The sequence below is a fragment of the Rhipicephalus microplus genome, chromosome 8, assembly GCF_043290135.1.
Source record: "Rhipicephalus microplus isolate Deutch F79 chromosome 8, USDA_Rmic, whole genome shotgun sequence".
In the NCBI taxonomy this organism is placed as follows: domain Eukaryota; kingdom Metazoa; phylum Arthropoda; class Arachnida; order Ixodida; family Ixodidae; genus Rhipicephalus; species Rhipicephalus microplus.
In genome coordinates, this window is record NC_134707.1 from 141,855,789 (window position 1) to 141,873,731 (window position 17,943).

A 17,943-nucleotide genomic window follows, 5' to 3' on the forward strand; every position below is an offset into this window, starting at 1 on the left:
AACCCCACAACTATAAACTTCACAACTAGCAACTCCACAACTAGAGACTGCACAACTAGAGACTCCGCAACTAGAAACTCCACAGCTAGTAACTCCGCAACTAGAAACTCCACAACTTGAAACTCCGCCACTAGAATCTCCACAACTAGAAAACTCCGCAACAAGAAACTCTGCCACTAGAAACTCCGCAACTAGAAACTCCACAGCTAGAAAATCCACAACTTGAGACTTCGCAACAAGAAACTCGGCAACTAGAATCTCCACAACTAGAAACTCTGCAACTAGAAACTCCGCAACTACAAACTCCGCTACTACAAACTCCACAGCTAGAAACTCCACAACTTGAGACTTCGCAATTAGAAACTCGTCAACTAGAAACTCAACAACTAGAAACTCCACAACTAGAAACTCCACAACTAGAAACTCCACAACTTGAGAGTTCACCACTAGAAACTCCACAACTAGAAACTACACAACTAGAGACTCCACAACTAGAAACTCCACCACTAGAAATTCCACAACTACAAACATCACAACTAGAAACTCCACAACTAGAAACTCCGACACTGGAAACTCCACAGCCAGAAACTCTACAACTAGAAAAACCACATCTAGAAACTCCGCAACAACAAACTCTGCAACTAGAAACTCCACAACTAGAATTCCCACAGCTAGAGACTCAACAACTAGAGACTCCTCAACTAAAAGCTCCACAACTAGACATTCCACAACTAGAAACTCCGCAACTAGAAACCCGACAACTAGAAACTCCCCAACTAGAAACTCTGCAGCTAGAAACTCTGCAAATAGAAACTCCGCAACTAGAAACTCCACAACTAGAAAACCCTCAACTATAATTTTCACAACTAGAAACTCAACAACTAGAGACTGCGCAACTAGAGACTCCGCAACTAGAAACTCCGCAGCTAGAAACTCCGCAACTAGAAACTCACCAACTTAAAACTCTGCAACTCGAAACTCTGCAACTAGAAAATCCACAACTAAAATTCCACAACTAGAAACTCCACAACTAGAAACTCCACAACTGGAAACTCCGCAACTAGAAACTCCCAAACTGGAAACTCTACAACTAGAAACTCTGCAGCTAGAAACTCCGCAACTACAAACTCTGCAAATAGAAACTCCGATACTAGAAACTCCACAGCTAGAAACCCCTCAACTATAAACTTCACAACTAGAAACTCAACAACTAGAGACTGCACAACTAGAGACTCCGCAACTAGAAACTCCGCAGCTAGAAACTCCGCAACTAGAAACTCCACAACTTGAAACTCTGCAACTCGAAACTCTGCAACTAGAAAATCCACAACTATAAACTCAAGTAGAAACTCCCCAACTGGAAACTCCGCAACTAGAAACTCCGCAACTAGAAAATCCACAACTAGAAACTTCACAACTAGAAACTCCCCAACAAAAAACTCCACAACTAGAAACTCCACAACTAGAAACTCCACAACTAGAGACTGCACAACTAGAGACTTTCCATTTAGAAACTCCTCAGATAGAACCTACGCAACTAGAAACTCCACGACTAGAGATTCCATAAGTAGAAACTCCACAGCTAAAATTTTCACAACTACAAACCCCACAACTAGAAACTCCACAACTAGAAACTCTGCAAATAGAAAAAGTACAACAAGGAACTCGAAAACTAAAACTCCAACGAGAAACTCTACAACTAGAAACTTCACAACTAGAAACTCCACAAATAGACACTCCACAACTAGAAACTCCACAACTAGAGACTCCACAACTAGGAACTCCAAAATTGAGACTCCACAACTAGAAACTACACAGATTAAAATTCCACAACTTGAAACTCCGCCACTAGAATCTCCACAACTAGAAAACTCCACAACTACAAACTCTGCAACTAGAAACTCCGCAACTAGAAACTCCACAGCTAGAAACTCCAAAACTTGAAACACCACATCTAGAAACTCCGCAACAACAAACTCTGCAACCAGAAACTCCACAACTAGAATTTCCACAGCTAGAGACTCAACAACTAGAGGCTCCTCAACTAAAAGCTCCACAACTAGAAACTCCATAACTAGAAACTCCGCAACTTGAAACCCGACAACTAGAAACTCAACAACTAGAAACTCCACACCTATAAATTCCTCAACTTGAAACTCCACAACTAAAACTCCACAACTAGAAACTCCACAACTAGAAACTCCGCCACTAGAAACTCCCCAACTAGAAACTCCACAACTAGATTCTCCACAACTACAAATTCCACAACTAGAAACTCCACAACTTGAGACTTCGCAACAAGAAACTTGGCAACTAGAATCTCCACAACTAGAAACTCTGCAACTAGAAACTCCGCAACTACAAACTCCGCAACTAGAAACTTCACAGCTAGAAACTCCACAACTTGAGACTTCGCAAACAGAAACTCGTCAACTAGAAACTCCACAACTAGAAATTCCACAGCTGCAAACTCCACAACTATAAACTCCACAACTTGAGAGTTCGCAACTAGAAACCCCACAACTAGAAACTCCACAACTAGAGACTGCACAACTAGAGACTTTCCATTTAGAAACTCCTCAGATAGAAACTACGCAACTAGAAACTCCACGACTAGAGATTCCATAAGTAGAAACTCCACAGCTAAAATTTTCACAACTACAAACCCCACAACTAGAAACTCCACAACTAGAAACTCTGCAAATAGAAAAAGTACAACAAGGAACTCGAAAACTAAAACTCCAACGAGAAACTCTACAACTAGAAACTTCACAACTAGAAACTCCACAAATAGACACTCCACAACTAGAAACTCCACAACTAGAGACTCCACAACTAGGAACTCCAAAATTGAGACTCCACAACTAGAAACTACACAGATTAAAATTCCACAACTAGAAACTCCACAACTGGAAACTCTGCAACTAGAAACTCTGCAACTAGAAACTTTTACAGCTAGAAACTCCACAACTTGAGACTTCGCAAATAAAAACTCGTCAACTGGAAACTCAGCCACTAGAAACTCCACAGCTAGAAACTCCACAACTAGAAACTCCACAACTTGAAACCCAACAAATAGATACTCCACAACTACAGACTCCACAACTTGAAACACCACAACTAGATACTCCACAATTACAAATTCCGCAACTAGAAACTCCACAACTAGAAACTCCTCAACTAGAAACTCCCCACTAGAAACTTCACAACTAGAATCTCTGCAACTAGAAACTCCGCAACTAGAAAATCTGCAACTAGAAACTCCGCAACTAGAAACTCCACAGCTAGAAAGCCCACAAATATAAACTTCACAAATAGCAACTCAACAACTAGAGACTTCACAACTAGAGACTCCGCCACTAGATTCTCCACAACTACAAATTCCACAACTAGAAACTCCACAACTTGAGACTTCGCAGCAAGAAACTTGGCAACTAGAATCTCCACAACTAGAAACTCTGCAACTAGAAACTCCGCAACTACAAACTCCGCAACTAGAAACTCCACAGCTAGAAACTCCACAACTCGAGACTTCGCAAATAGAAACTCGTCAACTAGAAACGCAACAACTAGAAATTCCACAGCTGCAAACTCCACAACTAGAAACTCCACAACTTGAGAGTTCGCAACTAGAAACCCCACAACTAGAAACTCCACAACTAGAAACTCCACAACTAGAGACTGCACAACTAGAGACTTTCCATTTAGAAACTCCTCAGATAGAAACTACGCAACTAGAAACTCCACGACTAGAGATTCCATAAGTAGAAACTCCACAGCTAAAATTTTCACAACTACAAACCCCACAACTAGAAACTCCACAACTAGAAACTCTGCAAATAGAAAAAGTACAACAAGGAACTCGAAAACTAAAACTCCAACGAGAAACTCTACAACTAGAAACTTCACAACTAGAAACTCCACAAATAGACACTCCACAACTAGAGACTCCACAACTAGAGACTCCACAACTAGGAACTCCAAAATTGAGACTCCACAACTAGAAACTACACAGATTAAAATTCCACAACTAGAAACTCCACAAAAGGAAACTCCGCAACTAGAAACTCTGCAACTAGAAACTTTACAGCTAGAAACTCCACAACTTGAGACTTCGCAAATAGAAACTCGTCAACTGGAAACTCAGCCACTAGAAACTCCACAGCTAGAAACTCCACAACTAGAAACTCCACAACTTGAAACCCAACAAATAGATACTCCACAACTACAGACTCGACAACTTGAAACACCACAACTAGATACTCCACAATTACAAATTCCGCAACTAGAAACTCCACAACTAGAAACTCCTCAACTAGAAACTCCCCACTAGAAACTTCACAACTAGAATCTCTGCAACTAGAAACTCCGCAACTAGAAACTCTGCAACTAGAAACTCCGCAACTAGAAACTCCCCAGCTAGAAAGCCCACAAATATAAACTTCACAACTAGCAACTCAACAACTAGAGACTGCACAACTAGAGACTCCGCCACTAGAAACTCCACAGCTAGTAACTCCGCAACTACAAACTCTGCAACTAGAAACTCCGCAACTAGAAACTCCACAGCTAGAAACTCCACAACTTCAAACACCACAACTAGATACTCCACAACTACAAATTCCACAACTAGAAACTCCACAACTAGAAACTCCACAGCTGCAAACTCCACAACTAGAAACTCCACAACTTGAGAGTTCGCAACTAGAAACCCCACAACTAGAAACTCCACAACTAGAGACTCCACAACTAGAAACTCCACCACTAGAAACTCAACAACTACGAACCTCACAACTAGAAACTCAACAACTAGAAACTCCGCAACTAGAAAATCCACAACTACAAACTTCACAACTAGAAACTCCCCAACAAAAATCTCCACAACTAGAAACTCCAAAACTAGAAACTGCACAACTAGAGACTGCACAACTAGAGACTTTGCATTTAGAAACTCCTCAGATAGAAACTACACAACTAGAAACTCCACGATTAGAGATTCCATAAGTAGAAACTCCACAGCTAAATTTTTCACAACTACAAACCCCACAACTAGAAACTCCACAACTAGAAACTCTGCAAATAGAAAATCTACAACAAGGAACTCGAAAACTAAAAACTCCAACTAGAAACTCTACAAATAGAAACTTCATAACTAGAAACTCCACAAATAGACACTCCACAACTAGAAACTCCACAAATAGAGACTCCACAACTAGGAACTCCAAAATTGAGACTCCACAACTAGAAACTACACAGATTGAAATTCCACAACTAGAAACTCCACAACTGAAAACTCCGCAACTAGAAACTCTGCAACTAGAAACTTTACAGCTAGAAACTCCACAACTTGAGACTTCGCAATTAGAAACTCGTCAACTGGAAACTCAACCACTAGAAACTCCACAGCTAAAACTCCACAACTAGAAACTCCACAACTTGAAACCCAACAATTAGATACTCCACAACTACAGACTCCACAACTTGAAACACCACAACTAGATACTCCACAATTACAAATTCCGCAACTAGAAACTCCACAACTAGAAACTCCTCAACTAGAAACTTCCACTAGAAACTTCACAACTAGAATCTCTGCAACTAGAAACTCCGCAACTAGAAACTCAGCAACTAGAAACTCCGCAACTAGAAACTCCACAGCTAGAAAGCCCACAACTATAAACTTCACAACTTGAAACTCCGCCACTAGAAGCTCCACAACTAGAAAACTCCGCAACTACAAACTCTGCAACTAGAAACTCCGCAACTAGAAACTCCACAGCTAGAAACTCCACAACTTGAAACACCACATCTAGAAACTCCGCAACAACAAACTCTGCAACCAGAAACTCCACAACTAGAATTTCCACAGCTAGAGACTCAACAACTAGAGGCTCCTCAACTAAAAGCTCCACAACTAGGAACTCCATAACTAGAAACTCCGCAACTTGAAACCCGACAACTAGAAACTCAACAACTAGAAACTCCACACCTATAAATTCCTCAACTTGAAACTCCACAACTAAAACTCCACAACTAGAAACTCCACAACTAGAAACTCCGCAACTAGAAACTCCCCAACTAGAAACTCCACAACTAGATTCTCGACAACTACAAATTCCACAACTAGAAACTCCACAACTTGAGACTTCGCAACAAGAAACTTGGCAACTAGAATCTCCACAACTAGAAACTCTGCAACTAGAAACTCCGCAACTACAAACTCCGCAACTAGAAACTCCACAGCTAGAAACTCCACAACTTGAGACTTCGCAAATAGAAACTCGTCAACTAGAAACGCAACAACTAGAAATTCCACAGCTGCAAACTCCACAACTAGAAACTCCACAACTTGAGAGTTCGCAACTAGAAACCCCACAACTAGAAACTCCACAACTAGAGACTCCACAACTAGAAACTCCACCACTAGAAACTCCACAACTACGAACCTCACAACTAGAAACTCCGCAACTGGAAACTGTGCAACTAGAAACTCCGCAACTGGAAACTCCACAGCTAGAAACCCCACAACTATAAACTTCACAACTAGCAACTCAAAAACTAGAGACTGCACAACTAGAGACTCCGCAACTAGAAACTCCACAGCTAGTAACTCCGCAACTAGAAACTCCACAACTTGAAACTCCTCAACTAGAATCTCCACAACTAGAAAACTCCGCAACAAGAAACTCTACAACTAGAAACTCCGCAACTACAAACTCCGCAACTAGAAACTCCACAGCTAGAAACTCCACAACTTGAGGCTTCGCAAATAGAAACTCGTCAACTAGAAACTCAACAACTAGAAACTCCACAGCTAGAAACTCCACAACTAGAAACTCCACAACTTGAGAGTTCGCAACTAGAAACCCCACAACTAGAAACTCCACAACTACAAACTCCGCAACTACAAACTCCGCTACTACAAACTCCACAGCTAGAAACACAACTTGAGACTTCGCAATTAGAAACTCGTCAACTAGAAACTCAACAACTAGAAACTCCACCACTAGAAGTTCCACAACTACGAACCTCACAACTAGAAACGCAACAAGTAGAAACTCCGCAACTAGAAACTGTGCAACTAGAAACTCCGCAACTAGAAACTCCACAGCTAGAAACCCCACAACTAGAAACTCCACAACTTGAAACTCCGCCACTAGAATCTCCACAACTAGAAAACTCCGCAACTACAAACTCTGCAACTAGAAACTCCGCAACTAGAAACTCCACAGCTAGAAACTCCACAACTTGAAACACCACATCTAGAAACTCCGCAACAACAAATTCTGCAACCAGAAACTCCACAACTAGAATTTCCACAGCTAGAGACTCAACAACTAGAGGCTCCTCAACTAAAAGCTCCACAACTAGAAACTCCATAACTAGAAACTCCGCAACTTGAAACCCGACAACTAGAAACTCAACAACTAGAAACTCCACACCTATAAATTCCTCAACTTGAAACTCCACAACTAAAACTCCACAACTAGAAACTCCACAACTAGAAACTCCGCAACTAGAAACTCCCCAACTAGAAACTCCACAACTAGATTCTCCACAACTACAAATTCCACAACTAGAAACTCCACAACTTGAGACTTCGCAACAAGAAACTTGGCAACTAGAATCTCCACAACTAGAAACTCTGCAACTAGAAACTCCGCAACTACAAACTCCGCAACTAGAAACTCCACAGCTAGAAACTCCACAACTTGAGACTTCGCAAATAGAAACTCCTCAACTACAAACTCAACAACTAGAAATTCCACAGCTGCAAACTCCACAACTAGAAACTCCACAACTTGAGAGTTCGCAACTAGAAACCCCACAACTAGAAACTCCACAACTAGAAACTCCACAACTAGAGACTGCACAACTAGAGACTTTCCATTTAGAAACTCCTCAGATAGAAACTACGCAACTAGAAACTCCACGACTAGAGATTCCATAAGTAGAAACTCCACAGCTAAAATTTTCACAACTACAAACCCCACAACTAGAAACTCCACAACTAGAAACTCTGCAAATAGAAAAAGTACAACAAGGAACTCGAAAACTAAAACTCCAACGAGAAACTCTACAACTAGAAACTTCACAACTAGAAAGTCCACAAATAGACACTCCACAACTAGAAACTACACAACTAGAGACTCCACAACTAGGAACTCCAAAATTGAGATTCCACAACTAGAAACTACACAGATTAAAATTCCAAAACTAGAAACTCCACAACTGGAAACTCCGCAACTAGAAACTCTGCAACTAGAAACTTTACAGCTAGAAACTCCACAACTTGAGACTTCGCAAATAGAAACTCGTCAACTGGAAACTCAGCCACTAGAAACTCCACAGCTAGAAACTCCACAACTAGAAACTCCACAACTTGAAACCCAACAAATAGATACTCCACAACTACAGACTCCACAACTTGAAACACCACAACTAGATACTCCACAATTACAAATTCCGCAACTAGAAACTCCACAACTAGAAACTCCTCAACTAGAAACTCCCCACTAGAAACTTCACAACTAGAATCTCTGCAACTAGAAACTCCGCAACTAGAAACTCAGCAACTAGAAACTCCGCAACTAGAAACTCCACAGCTAGAAAGCCCACAAATATAAACTTCACAACTAGCAACTCAACAACTAGAGACTGCACAACTAGAGACTCCGCCACTAGAAACTCCACAGCTAGTAACTCCGCAACTACAAACTCTGCAACTAGAAACTCCGCAACTAGAAACTCCACAGCTAGAAACTCCACAACTTCAAACACCACAACTAGATACTCCACAACTACAAATTCCAAAACTAGAAACTCCACAACTAGAAACTCCACAGCTGCAAACTCCACAACTAGAAACTCCACAACTTGAGAGTTCGCAACTAGAAACCCTACAACTAGAAACTCCACAACTAGAGACTCCACAACTAGAAACTCCACCACTAGAAACTCAACAACTACGAACCTCACAACTAGAAACTCAACAACTAGAAACTCCGCAACTAGAAAATCCACAACTACAAACTTCACAACTAGAAACTCCCCAACAAAAATCTCCACAACTAGAAACTCCAAAACTAGAAACTGCACAACTAGAGACTGCACAACTAGAGACTTTGCATTTAGAAACTCCTCAGATAGAAACTACACAACTAGAAACTCCACGACTAGAGATTCCATAAGTAGAAACTCCACAGCTAAAATTTCCACAACTACAAACCCCACAACTAGAAACTTCATAACTAGAAACTCCACAAATAGACACTCCACAACTAGAAACTCCACAAATAGAGACTCCACAACTAGGAACTCCAAAATTGAGACTCCACAACTAGAAACTACACAGATTGAAATTCCACAACTAGAAACTCCACAACTGGAAACTCCGCAACTAGAAACTCTGCAACTAGAAACTTTACAGCTAGAAACTCCACAACTTGAGACTTCGCAATTAGAAACTCGTCAACTGGAAACTCAACCACTAGAAACTCCACAGCTAAAACTCCACAACTAGAAACTCCACAACTTGAAACCCAACAATTAGATACTCCACAACTACAGACTCCACAACTAGAAACTCCTCAACTAGAAACTCCCCACTAGAAACTTCACAACTAGAATCTCTACAACTAGAAACTCCGCAACTAGAAACTCTGCAACTAGAAACTCCGCAACTAGAAACTCCACAGCTAGAAAGCCCACAACTATAAACTTCACAACTTGAAACTCCGCCACTAGAAGCTCCACAACTAGAAAACTCCGCAACTACAAACTCTGCAACTAGAAACTCCGCAACTAGAAACTCCACAGCTAGAAACTCCACAACTTGAAACACCACATCTAGAAACTCCGCAACAACAAACTCTGCAACCAGAAACTCCACAACTAGAATTTCCACAGCTAGAGACTCAACAACTAGAGGCTCCTCAACTAAAAGCTCCACAACTAGAAACTCCATAACTAGAAACTCCGCAACTTGAAACCCGACAACTAGAAACTCAACAACTAGAAACTCCACACCTATAAATTCCTCAACTTGAAACTCCACAACTAAAACTCCACAACTAGAAACTCCACAACTAGAAACTCCGCCACTAGAAACTCCCCAACTAGAAACTCCACAACTAGATTCTCCACAACTACAAATTCCACAACTAGAAACTCCACAACTTGAGACTTCGCAACAAGAAACTTGGCAACTAGAATCTCCACAACTAGAAACTCTGCAACTAGAAACTCCGCAACTACAAACTCCGCAACTAGAAACTCCACAGCTAGAAACTCCACAACTTGAGACTTCGCAAATAGAAACTCGTCAACTAGAAACTCAACAACTAGAAATTCCACAGCTGCAAACTCCACAACTAGAAACTCCACAACTTGAGAGTTCGCAACTAGAAACCCCACAACTAGAAACTCCACAACTAGAGACTCCACAACTAGAAACTCCACCACTAGAAACTCCACAACTACGAACCTCACAACTAGAAACTCAACAACTAGAAACTCCGCAACTGGAAACTGTGCAACTAGAAACTCCGCAACTGGAAACTCCACAGCTAGAAACCCCACAACTATAAACTTCACAACTAGCAACTCAACAACTAGAGACTGCACAACTGGAGACTCCGCAACTAGAAACTCCACAGCTAGTAACTCCGCAACTAGAAACTCCACAACTTGAAACTCCTCAACTAGAATCTCCACAACTAGAAAACTCCGCAACAAGAAACTCTACAACTAGAAACTCCGCAACTACAAACTCCGCAACTAGAAACTCCACAGCTAGAAACTCCACAACTTGAGGCTTCGCAAATAGAAACTCGTCAACTAGAAACTCAACAACTAGAAACTCCACAACTAGAGACTCCAAAACTAGAAACTCCACCACTAGAAACTCCACAACTACGAACCTCACAACTAGAAACTCAACAACTAGAAACTCCGCAACTGGAAACTGTGCAACTAGAAACTCCGCAACTGGAAACTCCACAGCTAGAAACCCCACAACTATAAACTTCACAACTAGCAACTCAACAACTAGAGACTGCACAACTAGAGACTCCGCAACTAGAAACTCCACAGCTAGTAACTCCGCAACTAGAAACTCCACAACTTGAAACTCCTCAACTAGAATCTCCACAACTAGAAAACTCCGCAACAAGAAACTCTACAACTAGAAACTCCGCAACTACAAACTCCGCAACTAGAAACTCCACAGCTAGAAACTCCACAACTTGAGGCTTCGCAAATAGAAACTCGTCAACTAGAAACTCAACAACTAGAAACTCCACAGCTAGAAACTCCACAACTAGAAACTCCACAACTTGAGAGTTCGCAACTAGAAACCCCACAACTAGAAACTCCACAACAAGAAACTCCGCAACTACAAACTCCGCTACTACAAACTCCACAGCTAGAAACTCCACAACTTGAGACTTCGCAATTAGAAACTCGTCAACTAGAAACTCAACAACTAGAAACTCCACCACTAGAAGTTCCACAACTACGAACCTCACAACTAGAAACTCAACAACTAGAAACTCCGCAACTAGAAACTGTGCAACTAGAAACTCCGCAACTAGAAACTCCACAGCTAGAAACCCCACAACTATAAACTTCACAACTAGCAACTCAACAACTAGAGACTGCACAACTAGAGACTCCGCAACTAGAAACTCCACAGCTAGTAACTCCTCAACTAGAAACTCAACAACTTGAAACTCCGCTACTAGAATCTCCACAACTAGAAAACTCCGCAACTACAAACTCTGCAACTAGAAACTCCGCAACTAGAAACTCCTCAGCTAGAAACTCTACAACTTGAAACACCACATCTAGAAACTCCGCAACAACAAACTCTGCAACCAGAAACTCCACAACTAGAATTTCCACAGCTAGAGACTCAACAACTAGAGGCTCCTCAACTAAAAGCTCCACAACTAGAAACTCCATAACTAGAAACTCCGCAACTTGAAACCCGACAACTAGAAACTCAACAACTAGAAACTCCACACCTATAAATTCCTCAACTTGAAACTCCACAACTAAAACTCCACAACTAGAAACTCCACAACTAGAAACTCCGCAACTAGAAACTCCCCAACAAGAAACTCCACAACTAGATTCTCCACAACTACAAATTCCACAACTAGAAACTCCACAACTTGAGACTTCGCAACAAGAAACTTGGCAACTAGAATCTCCACAACTAGAAACTCTGCAACTAGAAACTCCGCAACTACAAACTCCGCAACTAGAAACTCCACAGCTAGAAACTCCACAACTTGAGACTTCGCAAATAGAAACTCGTCAACTAGAAACTCAACAACTAGAAATTCCACAGCTGCAAACTCCACAACTAGAAACTCCACAACTTGAGAGTTCGCAACTAGAAACCCCACAACTAGAAACTCCACAACTAGAGACTCCACAACTAGAAACTCCACCACTAGAAACTCCACAACTAGAAACTCCACAACTTGAAACTCCTCAACTAGAATCTCCACAACTAGAAAACTCCGCAACAAAAACCTCTACAACTAGAAACTCCGCAACTACAAACTCCGCAACTAGAAACTCCACAGCTAGAAACTCCACAACTTGAGGCTTCGCAAATAGAAACTCGTACACTAGAAACTCAACAACTAGAAACTCCACAGCTAGAAACTCCACAACTAGAAACTCCACAACTTGAGAGTTCGCAACTAGAAACCCCACAACTAGAAACTCCACAACTAGAAACTCCTCAACTAGAAACTCCCCACTAGAAACTTCACAGCTAGAATCTCTGCAACTAGAAACTCCGCAACTAGAAACTCAGCAACTAGAAACTCCGCAACTAGAAACTCCACAGCTAGAAAGCCCACAACTATAAACTTCACAACTTGAAACTCCGCCACTAGATGCTCCACAACTAGAAAACTCCGCAACTACAAACTCTGCAACTAGAAACTCCGCCACTAGAAACTCCACAGCTAGAAACTCCACAACTTGAAACACCACATCTAGAAACTCTACAACAACAAACTCTGCAACCAGAAACTCCACAACTAGAATTTCCACTGCTAGAGACTCAACAACTAGAGGCTCCTCAACTAGATTCTCCACAACTACAAATTCCACAGCTAGAAACTCCACAACTTGAGACTTCGCAAATAGAAACTCGTCATCTAGAAACGCAACAACTAGAAATTCCACAGCTGCAAACTCCACAACTAGAAACTCCACAACTTGAGAGTTCGCAACTAGAAACCCCACAACTAGAAACTCCACAACTAGAGACTCCACAACTAGAAACTCCACCACTAGAAACTCCACAACTACGAACCTCACAACTAGAAACTCAACAACTAGAAACTCCGCAACTGGAAACTGTGCAACTAGAAACTCCGCAACTGGAAACTCCACAGCTAGAAACCCCACAACTATAAACTTCACAACTAGCAACTCAACAACTAGAGACTGCACAACTAGAGACTCCGCAACTAGAAACTCCACAGCTAGTAACTCCGCAACTAGAAACTCCACAACTTGAAACTCCTCAACTAGAATCTCCACAACTAGAAAACTCCGCAACAAGAAACTCTACAACTAGAAACTCCGCAACTACAAACTCCGCAACTAGAAACTCCACAGCTAGAAACTCCACAACTTGAGGCTTCGCAAATAGAAACTCGTCAACTAGAAACTCAACAACTAGAAACTCCACAGCTAGAAACTCCACAACTAGAAACTCCACAACTTGAGAGTTCGCAACTAGAAACCCCACAACTAGAAACTCCACAACTAGAAACTCCGCAACTACAAACTCCGCTACTACAAACTCCACAGCTAGAAACACAACTTGAGACTTCGCAATTAGAAACTCGTCAACTAGAAACTCCACCACTAGAAGTTCCACAACTACGAACCTCACAACTAGAAACTCAACAACTAGAAACTCCGCAACTAGAAACTGTGCAACTAGAAACTCTGCAACTAGAAACTCCACAGCTAGAAACCCCACAACTATAAACTTCACAACTAGCAACTCCACAACTAGAGACTGCACAACTAGAGACTCCCCACTAGAAACTTCACAACTAGAATCTCTGCAACTAGAAACTCCGCAACTAGAAACTCTGCAACTAGAAACTCCGCAACTAGAAACTCCCCAGATAGAAAGCCCACAAATATAAACTTCACAACTAGCAACTCAACAACTAGAGACTGCACAACTAGAGACTCCGCCACTAGAAACTCCACAGCTAGTAACTCCGCAACTACAAACTCTGCAACTAGAAACTCCGCAACTAGAAACTCCACAGCTAGAAACTCCACAACTTCAAACACCACAACTAGATACTCCACAACTACAAATTCCACAACTAGAAACTCCACAACTAGAAACTCCACAGCTGCAAACTCCACAACTAGAAACTCCACAACTTGAGAGTTCGCAACTAGAAACTCCACAACTAGAAACTCCACAACTAGAGACTCCACAACTAGAAACTCCACCACTAGAAACTCAACAACTACGAACCTCACAACTAGAAACTCAACAACTAGAAACTCCGCCACTAGAAAATCCACAACTACAAACTTCACAACTAGAAACTCCCCAACAAAAATCTCCACAACTAGAAACTCCAAAACTAGAAACTGCACAACTAGAGACTGCACAACTAGAGACTTTGCATTTAGAAACTCCTCAGATAGAAACTACACAACTAGAAACTCCACGACTGGAGATTCCATAAGTAGAAACTCCACAGCTAAATTTTCCACAACTACAAACCCCACAACTAGAAACTCCACAACTAGAAACTCTGCAAATAGAAAATCTACAACAAGGAACTCGAAAACTAAAAACTCCAACGAGAAACTCTACAACTAGAAACTTCATAACTAGAAACTCCACAAATAGACACTCCACAACTAGAAACTCCACAAATAGACACTCCACAACTAGGAACTCCAAAATTGAGACTCCACAACTAGAAACTACACAGATTGAAATTCCACAACTAGAAACTCCACAACTGGAAACTCCGCAACTAGAAACTCTGCAACTAGAAACTTTACAGCTAGAAACTCCACAACTTGAGACTTCGCAATTAGAAACTCGTCAACTGGAAACTCAACCACTAGAAACTCCACAGCTAAAACTCCACAACTGGAAACTCCACAACTTGAAACCCAACAATTAGATACTCCACAACTACAGACTCCACAACTTGAAACACCACAACTAGATACTCCACAATCACAAATTCCGCAACTAGAAACTCCACAACTAGAAACTCCTCAACTAGAAACTCCCCACTAGAAACTTCACAACTAGAATCTCTGCAACTAGAAACTCCGCAACTAGAAACTCAGCAACTAGAAACTCCGCAACTAGAAACTCCACAGCTAGAAAGCCCACAACTATAAACTTCACAACTTGAAACTCCGCCACTAGAAGCTCCACAACTAGAAAACTCCGCAACTACAAACTCTGCAACTAGAAACTCCGCAACTAGAAACTCCACAGCTAGAAACTCCACAACTTGAAACACCACATCTAGAAACTCCGCAACAACAAACTCTGCAACCAGAAACTCCACAACTAGAGTTTCCACAGCTAGAGACTCAACAACGAGAGGCTCCTCAACTAAAAGCTCCACAACTAGAAACTCCATAACTAGAAACTCCGCAACTTGAAACCCGACAACTAGAAACTCAACAACTAGAAACTCCACACCTATAAATTCCTCAACTTGAAACTCCACAACTAAAACTCCACAACTAGAAACTCCACAACTAGAAACTCCGCAACTAGAAACACCCCAACTAGAAACTCCACAACTAGATTCTCCACAACTACAAATTCCACAACTAGAAACTCCACAACTTGAGACTTCGCAACAAGAAACTTGGCAACTAGAATCTCCACAACTAGAAACTCTGCAACTAGAAACTCCGCAACTACAAACTCCGCAACTAGAAACTCCACAGCTAGAAACTCCACAACTTGAGACTTCGCAAATAGAAACTCGTCAACTAGAAACGCAACAACTAGAAATTCCACAGCTGCAAACTCCACAACTAGAAACTCCACAACTTGAGAGTTCGCAACTAGAAACCCCACAACTAGAAACTCCACAACTAGAGACTCCACAACTAGAAACTCCACCACTAGAAACTCCACAACTACGAACCTCACAACTAGAAACTCCGCAACTGGAAACTGTGCAACTAGAAACTCCGCAACTGGAAACTCCACAGCTAGAAACCCCACAACTATAAACTTCACAACTAGCAACTCAACAACTAGAGACTGCACAACTAGAGACTCCGCAACTAGAAACTCCACAGCTAGTAACTCCGCAACTAGAAACTCCACAACTTGAAACTCCTCAACTAGAATCTCCACAACTAGAAAACTCCGCAACAAGAAACTCTACAACTAGAAACTCCGCAACTACAAACTCCGCAACTAGAAACTCCACAGCTAGAAACTCCACAACTTGAGGCTTCGCAAATAGAAACTCGTCAACTAGAAACTCAACAACTAGAAACTCCACAGCTAGAAACTCCACAACTAGAAACTCCACAACTTGAGAGTTCGCAACTAGAAACCCCACAACTAGAAACTCCACAACTAGAAACTCCGCAACTACAAACTCCGCTACTACAAACTCCACAGCTAGAAACACAACTTGAGACTTCGCAATTAGAAACTCGTCAACTAGAAACTCAACAACTGGAAACTCCACCACTAGAAGTTCCACAACTACGAACCTCACAACTAGAAACTCAACAACTAGAAACTCCGCAACTAGAAACTGTGCAACTAGAAACTCCGCAACTAGAAACTCCACAGCTAGAAACCCCACAACTAGAAACTCCACAACTTGAAACTCCGCCACTAGAATCTCCACAACTAGAAAACTCCGCAACTACAAACTCTGCAACTAGAAACTCCGCAACTAGAAACTCCACAGCTAGAAACTCCACAACTTGAAACACCACATCTAGAAACTCCGCAACAACAAATTCTGCAACCAGAAACTCCACAACTAGAATTTCCACAGCTAGAGACTCAACAACTAGAGGCTCCTCAACTAAAAGCTCCACAACTAGAAACTCCATAACTAGAAACTCCGCAACTTGAAACCCGACAACTAGAAACTCAACAGCTAGAAACTCCACACCTATAAATTCCTCAACTCTAAACTCCACAACTAAAACTCCACAACTAGAAACTCCACAACTAGAAACTCCACAACTAGAAACTCCCCAACTAGAAACTCCACAACTAGATTCTCCACAACTACAAATTCCACAACTAGAAACTCCACAACTTGAGACTTCGCAACAAGAAACTTGGCAACTAGAATCTCCACAACTAGAAACTCTGCAACTAGAAACTCCGCAACTACAAACTCTGCAACTAGAAACTCCACAGCTAGAAACTCCACAACCTGAGACTTCGCAAATAGAAACTCGTCAACTAGAAACTCAACAACTAGAAATTCCACAGCTGCAAACTTCACAACTAGAAACTCCACAGCTTGAGAGTTCGCAACTAGAAACCCCACAACTAGAAACTCCACAACTAGAGACTCCACAACTAGAAACTCCACCACTAGAAACTCCACAACTACGAACCTCACAACTAGAAACTCAACAAGTAGAAACTCCGCAACTGGAAACTGTGCAACTAGAAACTCCGCAACTGGAAACTCCACAGCTAGAAACCCCACAACTATAGACTTCACAACTAGCAACTCAACAACTAGAGACTGCACAACTAGAGACTCCGCAACTAGAAACTCCACAGCTAGTAACTCCGCAACTAGAAACTCCACAACTTGAAACTCCTAAACTAGAATCTCCACAACTAGAAAACTCCGCAACAAGAAACTCTGCAACTAGAAACTCCGCAACTACAAACTCCCCACT